Here is a 14,513-nt window from a genome sequence, read left to right as displayed (position 1 = left end):
TAAGTATATATTGTGAAACCATCACCACTATCTATGCCATTAGCATATCCATCACCTCCAAAAGTTTCCTCCTACACCTTTTTTTTTTTTAAACGATTAATTTTAAGAGCGCAGGAAGCCTCAGATCCTCATGGTCCTCCGCCTGACGTCTGTGGAGGCCTGGATGGATGTGACAATGAGTCTGTGACCTGACGTCCCTTCTCTGCCACTCCCTCTGCCCCAGCTCCTGTCCTCCCGCCATGGTCTGCAGGACACGGCCCAGCCGTGCCAACATCCACATATGTGGTGCTGCCCTTGGTCTTTTGTTGACCACCCACAGTTCTGGAGGTACATACAACAGATCTTGTTGGGAAAACACCCAGGAAAGTGACTCTTGGACCCAAGAAGCAGGTTTGGGGCATTGGGGCAGAGGATTCCCCTGTTCTGGTACCTGGAATTTGGTCTAGGCCAGTAGGTGCAGGCGCTATATACGGCACACCCCCTTGGCTGTGTGGGGATGGATGCAGCTGGCAGAAGGCCAGGGCAGGGTCACATCCCCTGCGGTCTAAGAGAGAGGCACTGGTCCCAGTGACGGATTCCTGGGAGCTCCACGAAGACCTTCTCTCCCACCTCCTCACATACTCACTGTTGCCTCTGGCCTAAACCTAAAAGGCTCTTCCGGGGACTTCCCTGGTGGTCCAGTGGTTAAGAATCTGCCTTGCAATATAAAGGACATAGGTTTGATCCCTGGGCGGGAACAAAGATCCCGCACACCACAGCTACTGAGCCCGCGTGCTGTAACTAGAGAGTCCATGTGCCGTGGCGAAAGATCCCATATAACACAATGAAGACTGCACGTGCTGCAGCTGAGACCCACGCACACAAGTAAACAAATAGATATTTAAATGCTCTTCCAATGACCTGATCTATAATCAGAATTATCCCTGAGCCTCAGGAATGAGCCTGAGTGGAAAAGGCAGAATAAACAGAAATATAAGCAAACGACTGCAGTCCAGTGCAGAAGGGAGTCTGTCAGGGAGAGGAATGAAGGATCAGGGCAGACTTCACGGAAGAGGTGGCCTCAGAAGGCCACACGCGCTATGTGCATGCTGCATGCTAAGTCACTTCAGTTGTCCCCGACTCTTCATGACTCCATGCACTGTATGTAGCCCGCCAGGCTCCTCGGTCCATGGGATTCTCCAGGCAAGAATACTGGACTGGATTGCCATTTCCTACTCCAGGGGATCTTCCCAACTCAGGGATCAAATCTGTGTCTCCTATGTCTCCTGCACTGCAGGTCAATTCTTTACCACTGAGCCACCAGGGAAGACTGCTGACAATCTATTACTGGTCTCCACGGGTGGCTTCTCCAGGGTTTAAATGCAGTTGTCAGGGTGATGGACTGGAAGTTTCCTGGATCCCGGGATAAGCACAGCTCCACAGCTGCCTTAGATGGAACAGAGAAACACTCCTCACTTTCTTCTGAGTTATTTGCTGCACCTTTCATCTGTGTCAGGCTCAGGACTGCTTTGGCCAATCACATACAACAAAAGTGCCACTCTGAGGCCTCCACAGTTGTGTCATAAAAGGCCGTGCTGCTTGCCTTTTTCTGCAGGACACTTGCAGTTGGAACCTGGTGGCGCTAGTGGTAAAGAACCCACCTGCCAGTGTAGGAGACATCAGAGACCCGGGGTCAGAAGAGCTCCTGGAGAAGGAGAGAGCAACCCACTCCAGTTTTCTTGCCTGGAGAATCCCACGGACAGAGGAGCCTGGAGGGTTACAGACCATGGGGGTCCCACAGGGTCGAACACAACAAAGCAACTGAGCACACGCACACACGGCCGGCTAAGAAGTCCGTCTTGGAGAAGGCAATGGCACCCACTCCAGTACCCTTGCCTGGAAAATCCCACGGATGGAGAAGCCTGATATGCTACAGTCCATGGGGTTGCAAAGAGTTGGACACGACTGAGTGACTTCACTTTCCTTTCCTTTCTCTACTCTCAGAAAGCTGTACATGCAGACTGAGTAGGATCTGGAACAGAAGATGGATATGTACAGAACGTTGTTCAGTGAGAATAAAAGGAATAAATGGAGAATTCATTAAAAAAAAAAAAGAAGTCCATCTGCCTTGAGGACACTGTGCTGGAGAAGCCACAGCTAGACCCTCCAAGTGAAAGACCCAGCTGAGCCTGCCCTGCAGCCGTCTCAGCCCAGACAGCTGAGTCAGAAAGCCATAATGGGAGCAAATCCTCCAACCTGAGCCACCTGCTGCTTCCCAGCTGAGGTCCCAGACACCTCGGCGTGGACAAGAGCCACGCTTACTTTGGCTGTCCTGAATTCCCGACCCACAGAATCGTATACCCTCTAAGTTTTAGGGTGGTTTTGTTACACAGCAATGGATGACCAGGATAACATTCTGAAACTGTTCTGGATAAATCAGGAGGTCTGACAGACAGGACCTCACCAGCCCATAGGACACCTCCAGATGCTGACTAAGAAACACAGCTGCATCCTTGAAGGAGGACCCATCCTACGCCTGGCACAGGCCTTGGCCTGCAGAATCCAGGCTGGATCTCACAGCCAGGTAGCTCTGATTACCAGAGACACTTTCTTCTCTTCTGCTGGCATCCGCAGGAGCCGAGCTGACAGGAAGGAAGGCATTTTCTCAAAACTCAGATAATTGCCCCATAGTCTCCTTGAGCATCTCCCAGGATTTGGGGAAGCCCCCTGTCCTCAGACCTTGCTAGCTCTGCCTCACAGTGAGTCATCTCAACATGTAAAAATTCATCACACATACACACGCCTCCTTTGGGCTGCCTTTTCCCTTTTCTCATTAAAAAAATAAAAACTCCACCCTACCCTGATCTGATCTGAGATCTTCAGGCTATCTTGAGGTAATTCATCTTGCCTCTTCAAACATTCTCCCTCACTCTGGTGGCAGCCAGTGAAGCCCATCTCCCTTCATTCTCAAAGGAAGCCTGGCCCCGAGCAGAGGACTGTTTGGTTTCTGAGATTTTCATTAAAAAAAAAAAAAGCCTCTTCTGCAGTGTTTCTGAGGAAGGCTGCAGGCAAGAACTGAAGGGCGGAGGGAGCTGGGTGCAGATCACATTGGGTCACGGAACTGCAGGGGGTGGGAGCGCTATTTCAGATAGAAAGGCCCGCAGCTCTGGACTCCTGGCTCTCAGTGAGGAGGTCGTTCCCCTTTGGTCTAACTGGCAGCTGCAAGTTCAGTACGGGCAGCTGTCAAGGGGTCTGCAGACTTTATACCTCACCTTATGCAAACCTGGTAGACAAGAGTCAGGCTTTCTGTGGAAGATTGCGGAGGGGTGGTCATCCATACAGCCTGTGGATTCAGACAACCTCCTTCACCGGGACGCTGTCAGTTAAAGGTGATTTGCCTTTCTCGAGGAAGGAGACCCACCTCTCCTGAATCCCCACTCTGTGTGCTCTGCATATGTTGGATCATTTATCCTCACAACAGCGCTACAGATTGGTGAGATCACCTCCACTTGTCAGCTGAGGCAAGAGAGGCCCAGAGAGGCTAAGTAACTTGCCCAAAGTCACACAGCTAGAGACATTGGGAGCCAAGGTTCAATCCAAGGTCGGACCACCTCCAGGCATTTGTCCCTCCCTTGTTCCTTTGCCCCTCCATCTCTCTCTCTCCCTTCCTCCCTCACACACTCTCTCTCTCCACTTCCCTTGAAGAAACCATAGAGTAAGTACTTCTGCTTAACCTATATAGGGGTGAGACTACTACGGTTTCACCTGTGGGTTCGAGGGAGAGCTTATCTAGTGCGTGGAAAACACAATCCAACTTAAAACTTGTTTAAAGAGCCTTGGAGAATATTCCTGTTTGGGGCCTTGAACCTGGACTGGGGCTCAGGAAGGGACCTTTGTTCTTGGTCAGAGTCAGTCTTCATTCAGCCCATCCTTACTGAGCTGCTGGGCAGCAGGCATCACGTTAGACACCCGCAGTGGAGCACAATTCAGTCCTCCGGGAGCTCCCAGTGGGAGGAATGGGGAGGAAGGCGGCGGCACGGAGACCGCTGTCTGAGCGGAATGAAACAGATACCAGAAGAGGGACACAGAGGAAGGAGAGGTCAGTCCTGCCAGAAAGCTCCTCACGGACCAGGCTGGAACCTGACGTTGTCCTGGGCAGGGTCTGAATACACGTCAGAGGCAGATTCACTCGGACCGGCTTCCGGGAACTTGATACGTAATGAGAACCACGTTGATAAAAGCAGGCATCCGGCAGGACAGTACTCATCAGCAAATCAATGAAAGCATTCCCTTTGCCTGACAATGCGCCCACAGGAAGCCACGTTATCAGAAAGTTACTTGCACAAATGGATTCCACAAAGGGGCCTTGGCGGATATTAAGACGTCTATTTCAGCCCGGGTAGCTCGAAGCCATCTCTGACCCTAAAAGGAAAGTCTTCTGCAGGAAACATTCGCCCTCACCTTTGCTCTGGTAAAACTCTCTCCATCCTTAGAATAAAGATGAGGTATTATTATTAAAGCAAATCTCTACTGCTCTACCAAGGATCGCCAGAAAACCGCAGCATGAAGAACACATTGACTGCCTGTCTCCCCTCTGACTTTCCAAGGTGACCATTCTGGACTGACAGATTTTAGGGGCCCAGGTTCCCTCCATGTTGGGGCTCTAGCACGTCATCCACGTGATCAAGGCCAGGTCTCAGCCACGCCAGGTCCCCTCTGGCTGGCAGGGGAGGAGCCGGTAAGGAGCCAAACCCCTTCAGCCTGGAGATGGCAGGTGTCCTGTGCTCATATTTATTCACATTCCTTTTGGTAGAACTTGATCACACGATCCCACCCAACTCCAAGGGAAGCCAGGAAATGACATATGTCCCACGGTGAGCGCAGGGAGGTGGAGAGAGGAGGCGGAGGTGGAACCCTAACTATCTGCTTCAGATGGTAGTTAGAGTGTTTCCAGGTGTAACCAAAACCTTAACTTAAACCATCTTGAACCCACAGGACAACTTTGGGCTGACTCCAAGGCTGGCTTATACACCACCTCAGCCCTGGAGGGTTCCCAGTACCCACCCTGGGTACCCCCCCCCCCAAGGCCTGGGTATCACATTCTAACGTGACAGTTTTCAAAGGAAGAAGAGAGCATCTCTCCCTGTGTTCTGCCTTAGGTGAGAAGAGAGTTTTCCCAGAGAATCCACTCCACCTCCAGCAAGTATCCATTCGTATACTATTGACTTGAATTGGGCCACGTGCCCATTTCCGAACAACGACCGCTGTTACAGGCTAAACTGTAGCCTCCCACCCACCCCCATTCACATATTGAAGTCCTCAATCCCCAGCACCTAAGACTGTAAACACATTTGGAGATGGGGCCTTAAAAAAGGCAATATTTACTTTTATTTATTAACTGGCCACACTGAGTCTCCACTGCTGCATGAGGGGCTCTTTGCAGATGCAGTGAGTGGGGCTGCTCTCTAGCTGTGCTGCAGGGGTTTTCACTGCCGTGACTTCTCCTGGTGCAGAGCGCAGGCTCCAGTAGTTGCGGCTCACAGGCTTAGTTGCTCCTCGGCGTGTGGAATCTTTCCAGACCAGGGATTGACCTTCTGTCCTTTGCATTGGAAGGTGAATTCTTAACCACTGGACCACTAGCAAAGTCCTTAAAAGAGGTAATTAAGTGAAAATGAGGTTCTGTGGGTGGGCCCTAATCCAATAAGCCTGATGTCCTTTTAAGAAAAGATTAGGACACAGATAACACACATTCCAAGGGATGACCATATGCAGACATGGTGGCCATCCGCAGGACAAGGAGAAAGGTCTCAAAACAAACCAAGCTTGCCAACACCTTGAACTTGGACTCTGAACTCCAGAACACTGAGAAAATAAGATTCTGTCATTTAAACTACCTGGTCTGTGGTGTTTTGTCAAGTAGCCCTAGCTAGCTGGTACAGATGGCAATCAGAATGGATCAATCTGGTCCACTCCTGGGATGCAGTTGGTGTGAGACGCAAACCATGAGAGAGGGAGGTCTGGGTTCTGCAGAAGAAAGCCGATGGGAGGATGCTGGGCGATCGCGGGACAATGCCTGTGATGGACGGCAAGGTTGCCCTCCACCCCCGAGGCTGTGGCTTGACCCCTCTTTTCAGACCAGCTCCCTTTCTGTGCACACCAGCCCCCTGCCGATTTTCTCCGACAGACATCAGTACAACCGTCTCATTAGACTTCTGCTTCCCCCTTATCATCAGTTCTCTTTCTAAAACTACTGCAGTCGATTTTGCTAGGAGTCTGGGCCAGGCTGGGGTGGGGAGGGTGTCTCCCAGCTCTTCTCCTACATCGCTATGGTCTGCCACCTGGTTTCCTCCACTGAAGACCAGTCCTGCTTTTACTCTGCAACAGCCTCCTGTCCCAGTTGTTGGGGGACACAGGGATGCTGGTGAGTGTTTAACAACCTGTTTAGTGTTGCTATATTTGCCAATTTCCGTGGTGTAAATACCCACCGTGGTCCATTCTAAAGGACCCACAAGAGGCCACTGAGCACAGACTTGGGAAGAGATGGCGCACAGTGGCAACCCCAGGCCAGTGGTGCCCAGGGAGACATCCCTGTCACCTTCAGGGGGGACAACAAGGAGTCCTGGTATCATCCGAGTGTCCACTCCCTGATGACTGGAAAACATCTCCTGGGGCAGGAGAGGGTTAAAAACGTTTTAGGAGCCCCGATGGGAACCTGTGAGCGTGAGGAGGGCCTGAGAAAGTCCTGGGGGTGCCTGGTTCTGCGTCCTGCAGGGGCTCCGTCCCTCGGTGTTCCCAGGCTTCGAGGATGAATGCCACCGTAGAGAATAGAGTGGAAGTAGGGCTCAGCCAGGCTCAAGCGGCCCAGGACTGTCACTGCCCGCCCCCGGGGAGGCCCCTTCCCCCACTCACCTCTGTACAATTGCTGCCTCTGTTCCCCAGCTCCACTTCCCTCAGGGTCCCATGCAAACCAGACTCGTGATAAAAGCCGCCATTGATGGGCACTTCCTCTGCACCAGGCACTGGGCCGGGCCCTCCAGACCCATTTTCTCACTGAATTCACAGCACCACCCCCACAGACTTGGTGGGTGTAGTCTTGTCCCCAAAATGAGGTTCACAGAGGTCAGAGGAATGGTCTCAGGGTCATGGCAGCAGAGCCGAGGTGACTGAAAAGTGGTGGGTTTTCCATGGTGCTTCTGGGGTCAAGCAGGCCAGGCCGAGTCATAGAGTAATACTGACAACGACGATGGCTAGAGCTTACTGAGGACTTCATTTAAAGAGTGCATCTACGCACTGACTTCACTGTGCGATCGAGGTGAATTATAGCTCCCATTCTGCAGATAAGGAACCCAAGGCCCAGAGAGGGTGTGCGGCTTGCCCTGTGTCACAGCTGGTTAGTGGCTGGGCAGGACTTTGGACTCTTTGGAGTAGGGTGGGGCGGGGGCTGCCGCCCAGTCCATCTGTGTTCCCTGCTCCCCAGGCCAGCTTTGGTTCTCATGATATCCCTCCCATAGGACCAGCATTTTCCTGGGGGTATTTGGCTTGATCCAAGGTCTGGCAGGCACCGTCTGGGTCGGGGGAAAGGAAATACCTATCCTTCCCCCTGGTGTCTGACCTCCAGCTGGCTGAGCCAGCACCTGGGCGGGGAAGAGGGTAGAATGGTGCTATTCAGAGAGTTTTCCTGATGCAATAACTGATTGCAAAACCTTTGCCATCCCTGAGCATTTTATGAAGGGTGGTAATTTTGCACAGCAGCAGGAAACCCCAAACTCATCCAGCTGCCAGAACAAGGCACTGCAGGTCAAATGCCAGTCCAGGAGTACAGTTACCCCGAGACTGGGGTGTTAAAAACACCAACCAGAACACCACCAATAACCGCACCATGGATCCAATTCTTCCAGCACTCCTAATCATGTTTGATCAACAAAGTTCGCTCAGGTGGGTGGGGCAAACCCAAGTCTCAATTTACTGCCAACAATATGGGTTCTCTCAAGGTCAGCAGATGTGGACAGGACAGAAGTAAGGCTCAGACCTGACCTCCAGACTCTAGCTCTAGTGCTCATTTCCCCATAGCTGGGGACGATGGGTGATGCTCTCAGGAGAGTTCAGAGGCAAACGGAGGTGTCAGGGTGAGAGCAAGTACGGGAAGCTGTAGCCAGACTGACCCAAGTGCAAATCATGGCTCTGCAAAGCAGGCAGATTACTTGACCTCTCTGAGCCTTACTTTCCTCCTCTGTGGGTGAGAGAGGGTTGTAGTTAAGGGTTTGACTTAACTGTGGAGTCAGAGTGCCTGGATTTTAATCCTGGTTGCGCTACTTATGACTTCCCTGGTGGCTCAGATGGTAAAGCATCTGCCTACAATGCGGGAGACCCAGGTTCAAACCCTGGGTTGGGAAGATCCTGGAGAAGGAAATAGCAACCGACTCCAGTACTGTTGCCTGGAAAATCCCATGGACAGAGGAGCCTGGTAGGCTGCAGTCCATGGGGTTGCAAAGAGTCAGACACAACTGAGTGTAACCTGTGTGACTTTGGACAAGTCACTTAACCTCTCTGTGTTCATTTCCTTGTCTGTCAAATGAACATTTTTAAACCCACCTATAGGCTTGAGGATTTGCTTAGCTAATACTAGTGAGGCTCTTAGCACAGGCCCAGATTATGGTAAGCAGTCAAAAATAATGAGCCATTATTGTTATCTACAAGATGGAGAAGAAAATAGCTTTTGGGATGAAAGGAGATAACCCATTCCTGGTATATATGTGTGTGGTATGTGTGTGGGGAGGTGTTTGAAAGGAAGTGCATTCTTCACAAATGGAATTGGGACCTTCTAGAAAGGAAGAAGAATGGGACCTGGGCTGGCCCTGGGCCTGCTTTGAGATGTTTCCTACTGAACAACCACCTGGCCTTCACCTCTGTGTTTCATCGACTCTTTGCTATGAATCAAGTGCAGCCTCTTTCCAGCCACTCCCCAGTCCCAGCAACAATTCCTTTGAGAGAACAACCTCAGGCCGGAAATCTTCCTGCCCAGAGCAGTGAAAGGGCCCAAATGTAAATACATGCAGGCCTCAGAGTTTCACAACTGCCCTGAGTCACTTCTCTTCGCAGAGAACAGAGCCAAGGCGTAAGAGTTCCAAATCTTACCAGTGAGGCTGAATCCCGGTGTCTTTCAGACTTTTTTCATTTGGTCTTTCCAAGTTCTCTCTATTGGAAGGAGGTTCTCTGCGTGTTTATGCTGATGGCAGAAAAGGAAATAGAACACAGCTGGGACCCAGGTTTCAAATTTCCCCCATGAAACATGATTTCTGTCTTAATGCTTAATTATCTCTGACCCTTTCCCAGCTGCCTCAGAGGCCTGGCACCTTGCCATGTATTAGTGAGATGCTCTTTCGTTTGCAAGTAGCTAGAATTATAGTATTGCATAAATAGGAGGAGTTATTTTCTCACATAAAAAGAAATTCAAAACTGAATAAGGACTGTTGTTATTTTGACAGCTCAGTGATGTCAAAGCCATACACACTGCTGGTCTTTTCCTCAAGTTGCAAGATGGTTGCTGTAGCTCCAGATGTCACGTCTGCCCTCAAGGCTGAAAAAGGAGGGAAGAGCACAAAATAGTGGCACTACTGGTGTTGACTATTTCTTTATCAGTCGTTTATTGTTGCTTAAAATACCGTCATAAAAAAAAAACCGTCGTAAAACTTAGTGGCTCAAAACAACAATTATTTATTAGTTCATGTTTCTCGGCATCGGAGTTTGGGCTGGGATCAGCTGGCAGTTCTGCTGGTCTAATGGGTTCACTCAGTGACAGGAGTTGGTGGCTCAGTAGGGGCTATATTGTCCAAGAGAGCCTTAGTTGTGTACCACGTATCTGGTATTTGCTGCTGGCTCTTAAGATGTGATGACCAAAGCAGAGGTCAGGATGATGCCATTGCTAGAAGGGGACCACTACCCAAGGAATGTAGGTGGCCTCTGCCAGCTGGAAAAGGCAAGAAGTGGACTCCTTCCCTGAAAGCTCCAGAAAGATCAAACTCTGCCAACACCTTGATTTTACCCCAGTAAGACCAGTTTTGGACTTCAGACCTCAGGAACTATAAGAGAATAAATATGCTATGTCACTTATTACAGCAGCAATAAGAAACCATCTCGCTCCATTGCTCTCTCATTCTCTGAGGTAGAGGTTAGCCAACTATGGCCTCATTGCCTGATTTTGTAAATAACTTGTATTGGAACACATGTCCTTCCCTATTAGCCATGTCTGCAGCAGCACAGGAACTGTGACAGAGACTGAATGGCCCACAAAGTCTAAAATATTTACTCTCTGGCCCTTTGCAAGAATAGCTTGCCAGCCCTGCCTGCTCTAAGAGGCTAGCTGAGGCTTCCTTGCATGGTGGCTTCAGGATAGCAAGAGTACAAGAATTTGCTTCCAAGTCCTGGGAAAGAGCCAACAGTTTCAGAGCCTCCTTTTATCAGGAAAGCAAAGCCTTCCCACAGATTCCCAACCAGACATCCTTTCAATCTCATTGGCTAGAACCCAGTCACATGGCCACTCCCAGCCACTGGGGGAGCTGGGAAAGCAGGAACAGGATTCTCATGATTGGCTTAGGCTACTGGTGATCTGGTGTCATATCTTTTTGCATTTTCATACTGGCATGGGGAAAAAGTGAAAACAGTGACACTATTTTGGAGGGCTCCAAAATCACTGCAGATGGTGACTGCAGCCATGAAATTAAAAGACACTTGCTCCTTGGAAGAAGACCTATGACAAACCTAGACAGTGAATTAAAAAGCAGAGTCATCCCTTTGCCAACAAAAGTCTGTACAGTCAAAGCTATGGTTTTTCCAGTGGTCATGTATGGATGTGAGTTGGACCATAAAAAAAGCTGAGTGCCAAAGAATTGATGCTTTTGAACTGCGGTGCTGGAGAAGACTCTTGAGTCTCTGAAAGGAGATCAAACTGGTCAATCCTAAAGGAAATCAGTCCTGAATATTCATTGGAAGGGCTGATGCTGAAGCTGAAGCTCCAGTACTTTGGCCACCTGATACAAAGAGCCAACTCATCGGAAAAGATCCTGATGCTGGGAAAGATTGAGGGCAGGAGAAGGGGCTGACAGAGGATGAGATGGTTGAATGGCATCACCGATTCAGTGAACATAAGTTTGAGCAAGCTCTGGGAGACAGTGAAGGACAGGAAAGACTGCATGCTGCAATCCATGGGGTCTCAAAGAGTTGAATATGGCTTAGTGACCGAACAACATCAAGAATGGCAATCTTCTACTTGGTGGGTGTGTTCCATTAGCAAGGAAAGGAGAAGGGATTTAAAGAGACAGCTGGCAAAGTTTGCCCTTGGTGTGTTGTCTGGGTGGCTCTGAACTTCTTGAATTTATTCATTCAACAAATAAACATCCAAATATCAAAATCAGCTATGTGCCCATTTCTGGACAAGGTTGGGGGAGGGAAGGGCTATAATCTCTGTCCTCAAGGAGGCTGCAAGACCCTGGAGAAACTCTTCTCAATAAACAAGAGAAGGTGCGTATAAAGATTTTTCACTAGAGCCCTATTTTCAAAGGGAGTTAGTAGAAGCAAGAGTGCCTCCATCAGGAGTGGATAAAGAAACTCTAGTTATATGATGGGCATGTTTATAGCAACTAAAATAAATGAACTAAGTCTTCACACATCAACCCAAATAATTCACCAACACATCTTGTTAAGTAAAAAAATAGCAAAATGCAAAGTAATGTGTGCTCAATTCATTGATGTGAATTGCAAAACATAAAACAATGGTATAAATTGCTTACAGATAAATACTGTCTTTTCATACTGTTCATGGGGTTCTCCAGGCAAGAATACTGAAGTGGTTTGCCATTCCCTTCTCCAGAAGACCAAGTTTTGTCAGAACTCTCCATCATGACCCGTCCATCTTGGGTGGCCCTACATGGCATGGCCTATAGTTTTATTTAAGTTATTTTCATGAGTTTGAGTAATCTTCCGGAGTTGGTGATGGACAGAGAGGCCTGGCGTGCTGGGATCTCAAAGAGTCAGACATGACTGAGCGACTGAACTGAACTGAAATACTGTCTAGTAAAAGAAGATAAACATAGGGGAAGAGAGAAGGGGTATCTACCTGAAACTCTAATAATTTATTTCTTTAAAGAATAGATAAAAGATTAAAACAAACAATAAATTTAAATAACAAGGCAAAATAAAATCTGAAAAGGTTTTTTAAAAAAGTAGAAAGACATACAGGTGGCAAACAGGAACATGAAAAGATGCTCAGCATCACTAATGATCAGGGAAATGCAAATCAAAACCACAATGAGATACCACCCCACACCTGTCAGAATGACGACTATCAAAAGAGCAGCAAATAACAAGTGCTGGGGCACATGTGGGGAAAGGGAACCCTAGTAATGCAATGTGGGAAGGTAAGTTGGTGTAGCTGCAATGAAAAACAGTATGGAGATTCCTCAAAAATTTAAAAATAAAACTACTGTACAATCCAGCAATTCCACCTTTGGGTATTTATCTGAAGAAAATGAAAACACTAATTCCTAAAGATATGTGCACCCCTATATTCATTGCAGCATTCTTTATAATAGCCAAGATATGAGGGCAACCTAGATAGGTCTGTCAATAGATAAATGGATAAAGAGGATGTTGTATGTACAAGCAATGGAATAGCGACCATAAAAAAGAATAACATCTTGCCATTAATGACAACATAGTTTGACCTTGAGGATATTATGTTGAGTGAAATAAGTAAAGATAAATACTATATGATTTCACTTACACATGAAATCTGAAAAACAAAACTTATGAACAAACATAATTACACAGAAACAGTCATAGACACTGAGAACACATAGGTGGTTTCCAGATGAGTGTGGGATGGGGGGAGTGAGAAATAGGTGAGGGAGATTAGAAGGTACCAACTTTCAGTTACAAAATAAATGAGTCACAGATATGAAATGTACAGTGGGGGATTATATTCAATAATAATGTAAGATTTTGTATGGTGACAGATGACAACTAGACTTAACTGTGGTGATAATTTTGAAATGTATAGAAATATTGAATCACTGCGCTGTGTACCAGGAGCTAACATAGTGTCCTTGGTCAGTTGTACTACAAAAACAAACAAACTCAGTTACACAAAGAAAAAAATACCAGACTTGTCGCTACTGGAGGCGAAAGGTTGGGGAGGGGGAATTGGATGAAGGTGGTCAAAAGGGATAAACTTGCAGCTGTAAGATAAATAAGAACTAGGGATATTATGTACAACCTGATAAATATAATTAACACTGCTCTACATTATAACTGAAAACTGTTGAGGGAGTAAATCCTAAGAGTTCTCATCACAAGGAAAAAAATCTTTTCTCTTTATTTGATGTTAAATGTATATGAGATGATAGGTGTTCACTAAACCCATTATAATAATTATTCCTTGATATATGTCAGTAAAATCATTATATTATAGGCCTCAGACTTATACATTGCTATATGTCAATGATGTCTCAATAAAACAGGAAGAAAAAAATAAAATTTTAAATTTTTTAAAGAAAATTAAAAAAATAAAAACCTAAATTATGTAAGAAAAAAAATTACCAGGATTTCAAAGGGATAGCTCCAATGAATATGAGGGTTTCTGGGTTTTGGCTTTTTAATTTTCTTTGGTTTTTTTCTGTCATTTCATTGAAGATTGAAGCTGGAGTTCAATTTCTCCATCAACACTAGAATAGGGAAAATCAGAGGCCAGCCGAAATTCTGTCACTGGTGCAAATCCTTCTAAGCCTCAATTTCCTCTTCTGTAAAATGGGCTTGTGGCAGAGCTGTCTAAATGACCAACTGGACACAATAAACATTTTTTATAGAGCTGCTCAAATGCCCACCTTCTTGCCAATTTCTCTTTCCCTCTCCACGCCCCAAGCCTATAGTCAGGGACAGGGAACCCTGAGGTAGAACAAGGCATCTCCTGTCTTCATGCAAAATATACCCTCTGAAGTGAGAGTCAACTATCATTGCCCCAGGGAGGGAATAAGCGACATCACCAGGGCCAGCAGGTGCTTTGGTGGGAACTGGGGGAGTCTGTGGACGCCCTGGGTAGATGGCAGAGGAGGCACCCCTGCACTTTCTCTTTTGGGGCTACAGCAGGGATTTCCCTCGAGAAGAGCCTCCTTCCTCCTTGCCTTCTGACCAGCCCAAGGAGTCCACTTGCCTGGTGTTTCACATCCCCTGGGCGGGTTCTATCCCTTCCAAGGAAGGTACCCAGGGCGCCCAAGTCACCTCCCCCAGAGCAGCCATTGTTTCCATGGTGACCCCTGAGCCTGTGCAGAAACTAGATGAGGGACAGAACATGCCCCGCCGTCCCTCGGGCATCTGGTGGCCTCCCACGTCCACAGGGCATGGCCCCAAGACCATCATCATCGTCGTTTGCATTGTCATCATCCTTGCCAATGTCTGCACGGCCTTCCTGTCCTGAGTGCCCTGGATGCGGCAGGTCCTTTGTGGGCGTGAAGACATGTAGATCTCACTGAGCCCCGTGAGCT

This window comes from Capra hircus, chromosome 14, assembly GCF_001704415.2.
Source record: "Capra hircus breed San Clemente chromosome 14, ASM170441v1, whole genome shotgun sequence".
Lineage (NCBI taxonomy): Eukaryota > Metazoa > Chordata > Mammalia > Artiodactyla > Bovidae > Capra > Capra hircus.
Note: the sequence above shows the minus strand (reverse complement) of the source record.